Here is a 5,786-nt window from a genome sequence, read left to right as displayed (position 1 = left end):
AGTAAATAAATTGAAAAAAAGTCAAAGAAAGCCATAAGTGAGGAATAATAACAGATAATGATACTTAGATAAAGTCTAAGCCATTGCTATTTTTCTAAAATTTTTGGAAGGTGTTTATGGTTATAAATTCAGTAACGAACTTGAAGAAGAGTTTACTGACACTAATAGAGTTAGACTTGAATCTGTTGGACACAGAAAATTCTTTTGTCAACTTAAATAAAAATTGACCTTAAAGCCATATTGTAATCTCTCAGTTTTAGATTTGTGTTTTCCTTAAATATATTAACACATGTTCTAATGCATCAGACACCCCTAAACCTGAGTCCTTACGTGGAAGGGCTTCTCTGATTTAACTGTGGCTTGTCTGCTCAGATGAAGACCTTTTGGTTTTTTCAGTTTGTTTGTTTTTTGTTTTGTGTGAGGAAGATTGGCCCTGAGCTAACATCTGTGCCAATATTCCTCTATTTCATGTGGGACACCGCCACAGCATGGATTGACAAGTGGTGTCTTGTCCGCACCCAGAATCTGGGCCTGTGAACCCTGGGTCACTGAAGCAGAGCACATGAACTTAACCACTACACCACTGAGCCAGCCCCTGAAGACCTGTGTTAATGAGATCTTAGCCAGTGGCCAACCTCCTCCATACCATGAGTGAGATGGGCTCACTTCCCTAGGCATAGATGGAACTCCAAAATCCACATATATTATTCTATGGTTATATTTACATACACACACAAAAATTTATTCTCATCCTCACTGTTCCAACTTAGCACTGGGGTACCTGTGGTGAAAATTAAATGAAATAAAGGACTTACCGGAAACTGTAGAATAGCAGAGTCTTTTGAAATCAGAATCTTTTCATATTTCCTCCAGAAACCATACCAATCAACAAGGAAAGAAAATAAAATAACCCATCGGCCGCACCTGCCATGCAACTATAATACAGAGAATTCTACAATTTTAAGTTATAAGAAGTAAGGAAATACATATAAAAACCAGTAGCTTCAGCTCCAGAGGCTCACACTGAAACAGTCAGGTAGACATTTTAAAACTAGGAGAAGGTAGCTGATGTCCCCCAGTATAGAACACAGATAGAAACCATCTTAAGGGGAAAAAAAAGAAAAAAGAGTTCCACACTAATAGGGAAAATAATAAGAACATACCTGAGATCTAGTGATCATGGCACTTGATATTGTGAAATCGAGAGAAAGTAGCTAGAAAATGTGTAACAACAGAGAAGACAGTGTTAGGAAGAGAAAGCTCTTTGGTAAGAAGTGGGCTTAGAAGGAGAGGCAGAGAGAGAGAGACAATCCCAAAATAAGGAGATATACTCGCCCATCCTCCAAAGAGCGTCGTTTCTTAATGGTCTGTACTTCACTGGGCCAAAAGAAAGAGGCGCTCTTAAACTAAGAAACCTAGTAAATCACCCAAACTCTTCATTCACTCCATCAATATAAAATCACCTATTATTACTTGTCCAGGATAATATAGAACATTTAAAATTTAAGAAAAAGTATCTAATCAGGTATACTATATAAATAAAGTATAAGAAGCAAATCGAACACTAGAAAATCTTTCAGTTGATGAAAAAATTTCTTCCACCAAATACTCCACCTGAAAGCAGAAGTAAACTATATCATAATATCTCAACTTGAGCGCAGTTTCTTTCAAATATCTTTCAATAAGTCCTTAAAGTAAAAAGTAAATCGCCTGGAGCCACAGATTCATAGACTCAGAAGAGAGATAGCCAAAAGAGAAAGATGCAAAGTGAACTTAGGGAAAAAATTAAGGACAATGAAAAAATAAGAAAAAAATTATACATAAGAAATATCACAAATGTGCCCATTTTCCAACAGAATCAACTGAAAATATCATAAAAGGAATGGAAGTGAGAGAGGAAATGAGCATAAAGCAAACAGGCAGCGATGGATATAAAAGGTTGTAGAGGATGATCCATCCTTGAAGAAGAAAAACAAAACTACAGATGAGAACTAATCTTTAAAATAGAATCCAAGAAAATTTGGGGGCTATAAAAGCAGACCTGAATATGTGTATTTAAAAGCATATTGTGTACCTGGAAAAATTGATCTAGAATTATTAACTCTGAGACAGAGTCTAGCAAAAATACTAGACTTGAGTAATTCTGAGTACCTGAGATAATAGTGACCATAAAATTTGAAACTTCAGGGGCTGGCCCCGTGGCCGAGTGGTTAAGTTCGCGCGCTCCGCTGCAGGCGGCCCAGTGTTTCGTTAGTTCGAATCCTGGGCGCGGACATGGCACTGCTCGTCAGACCATGCTGAGGCAGCGTCCCACATGCCACAACTAGAAGAACCCACAATGAAGAATACACAGCTATGTACCGGGGGGCTTTGGGGAGAAAAAGGAAAAAAAAAAAAAATTTGAAACTTCAAAACTTGTCATGCCCCCCCCAAAGAAAAAAATGGAGGAAGGAAGGACAAAAGAACAAACACAACTGTGCAAAATTCGCCCCTTTCGCATAATTAGAAGACAGACAACTTCAAGTTACCTAAAATATACAGACAAACAAGGATAGGGAATATCTTACTTGGCCAGAAAATAAGAAATGCTTAAAGAAAAGTAGAGAAATGTCAAAAGGACACAAAGGATCAGCTTGATGAGGCTACCGTTGTCCATATCTTCGACAACTTAACACCAACAATAACGATAACACTACTCAATTATAATGCATAGTAATATTCAAAATCAATTATCAAAAATTCCCAGCTTGCTCGGGGGGAGGGTATTCTCTGGAAACAGAAGTCTCCTTCTTTTTGTTCTTTTCCACCCTCCTCACTTCTTGCTGTTCAATATGCCGGTTGGGTGTTTTTCTGCACACATTGTAGACTTTGCTCAAGAAATTGAGGCAATCAAGGACTTTCTGCTCCCAGCCAGGTAAAAGGATGCCAAATCTGTCAAGATCAAGAAAAATAAGGATAATGTGAATTTTAAACTTCCGTGCAGCAGATACATCTATACCTTGGTCATGACGGACAAAGAGAAGGGGGAGAAATTGAAGCCATCTCTGGCCCCAGGTTTGTCAGTGAAGGAGCTGAAATGAACCAGGCACACTGATTTGAACTGTCTTAATTTTTTTTTAATTCTTTAAAATGAAAAAAGAAGGAAAGAAGAGGAGGTGAAAATGAGAAAACTCTTTTTGGAGATAAGAATGCCAGCTAGTAACTATATAAGGGATGATATAATTTTTTTAAAAAATCCCCATGTTGCAACTATCAATGTAATGATTATTCCAGGCAATGATCACCACTGGGTGTTAAGTGCTTAAAGCAAATTGTTTGGGAAATAGCCTATTTACATGCTCCCAGTGTCTAACCTCACATTAAAACTGCTTCATTGTAAACTTCTCAAAATATAGCACCACAGTATAACTGTTAATTGAACAGGGAAAAAAAAATTCTTAAAATGGAAAGATTTGGCAGACACCACCTTAACCATGTGATTTTGTAAAACCAATAATGAGAAAAATTGATATCATCATCTATGTTTTTGGCGGTAAAAGCTCTTGCTAAACTTTTGAGCTCTGCTATGAATGGTACATTTTTATAAATGATGAAACCAGCTTAGAGATTTCAAGAATAAAGAAGGAAAAAGTCTCATGTGAGATCTGGGAAAGAAACTTGAGCCTTTTTAGTTACAAAGCTATTACGCCTAGGTCAGGCCAATCTAAAGACTTTCTCAAGACCTCCAGTAGATAAGTTGTCTACTACTGATCCTCAAATGGTCTCCCAGAGGCTGTAACTCATTTACTTGAAAATCTTGGAGAACATCATTCCTAATTAGCCTAAGTAGCATACACTCTGTCCAGGCAAGAGCTTATAAGAAAATCTTACTTTACTAATTACCCTTAGTGGATTTCTCCTGTCTCCCCTCTTAGATTCTGAGCTCCAAGAGGACAGGGGTGGTGGATTTCTTATCTCTCTTAACTATCACTGACTAGATTTCCTGGCATCATGTATTTACTCAATCACTGGTAACATGAATTGAATTCTATTAATATATTTGCCTCCAACAGAATTAGGAGATACTAAGTACAGTATATAAAAAATAGGTAATGTATTTCTTCTCCTACCAACATTTTGTTTATAATTTTCTCCAGGTTATTTCAGTGCCAATTTTTCAGAGTTCTTCTAGCTCAGCATGAAACTAGCATATGAAGTCCATCAGGATCATGACAAACTCTATTCTAGGTTGTTTTCTCTATATTAACTACTGCTATTTACAATATTAGTGTTTCATTTTTTTATCCTTAACAAAACGTAGTAGAGGCAAAAAATTGCATTTGCCTATAGTATCTAGCAATACCATGCATAAGCAATATGTATGCTTGAAATCTCTGGGTCCTACATTTAACTCAGATTTAAGGCTCTAAGTCGTAACAATAAAATTTTAGAGGTATTTAGCCCTGGTCTTAGTAGCCAAGAAAGGAAGGTAGAGAGAGCAAATTTGAAGTCTATGTTCTACAAATCTTTTACATTATCATAGCACCTCAATGAAGTATATATCACAACTCTAATTTTCTAGATGAATAAACAGCAATTGTGAAAGATTTCATAATTCACTCTTGATCATATGAGAGTAACTGAAAACTTTAAGTTCAAATTCTGGCATAGTCCCTCATTTTTCTACTGTACCACAATGTGTTGACAAGGCAGCCATTTTAAACTTGGGATTCTACTGTAGTTCTGATGGTGTTCTCTTACCATAGACTTACACAATCACGAATACCCATTAAGGTACTTAAGCTCCTTGAGATACATGAATATGTATTTCCCCACCTGTTGAATAAATGAAATTCCTGGAGCCCATGAGTGCTCTACTTCTCAAATGTTAGGATTGCATATTGTGCTAGAGGATATTTCAGGTATCTTTGTTCCTCTGCAAAATGTTCAAGGCCATGTTCTGCCACAAATGACCCTGATTCCTCATCCTCACCTGGGAGGATGACTGTGTTCCCTCAGTAATCACTCTCCTCCAAATCATTGTAATCTCATACTTGCAACTGCATCTCTAAATGTCTGGGTCACAGTATGGAGCAGCTGATACAGATAAATTACAAAAATAACATTTGCTGAACTTGTTAACATGATTGATAGGAGTCATTACATAAGTTAGAGATCATTATTTTCATTGGTAAAATGGGACTTTCCCAGCTAGCCACACCAAGCAGGCTGTAACTGGAATGGAGAGGTCTCTTTAGACACAATAGTCCGATGTCTGGACTTCTGAGAGTTTCAGTTGGCAGTCCTAAAGTGAAGCAATCATGGGCAGGAGCCAAGAAATAATGCTGTGGAACAATGGTTCTCACACTTGAGAATCACATGGAGCCTTCTTTAATCAGACTGTCAGACCCTACTCTTTGAATTTCTGACTCAACAGGTCTGCATTTCCAACAAAGTCCCAGATAATGCTGATGCTGCTGGTTCTGGGACTCCACTCTGAAAGCCAGTACTTTAGAATAATGTTTAGGGTAGGGTACAGATTCTACAGTCACACCACCTGGGATTGAAACCTCTCTCTTTCCCTGAGAGCTTCAGGTAAGTTTCTTAACCACTTTGAGCCACGGTTTCTTCATCCGCTAAATAGGAATAATAATAAGTGATGAAAAGCACATAGCACAATGCCAGACCCATATAAAGAGTTTAATAAGCAGTAGCTATTACTCTTCCTTCCTCCAGGAACTCTAGGTATCTCATGTTTCCCACTCTCAGGAATGCAATGAGATCACTCTGAAAATTTGTAGTCTATC

General features: G+C 37.5%; 1 pseudogene; it reads left to right on the top strand.

Annotated features, from left to right (window-relative positions):
* Positions 1-2,718: 2,718 nt before the first annotated feature.
* On the top strand, positions 2,719-3,080 carry LOC106837472 (large ribosomal subunit protein eL38 pseudogene; annotated as a pseudogene).
* Positions 3,081-5,786: the final 2,706 nt, after the last annotated feature.

This window comes from Equus asinus, chromosome 28 (genome assembly GCF_041296235.1).
Source record: "Equus asinus isolate D_3611 breed Donkey chromosome 28, EquAss-T2T_v2, whole genome shotgun sequence".
NCBI lineage: Eukaryota > Metazoa > Chordata > Mammalia > Perissodactyla > Equidae > Equus > Equus asinus.
Note: the sequence above shows the minus strand (reverse complement) of the source record. Positions and strands in the feature narration are given on the sequence as shown.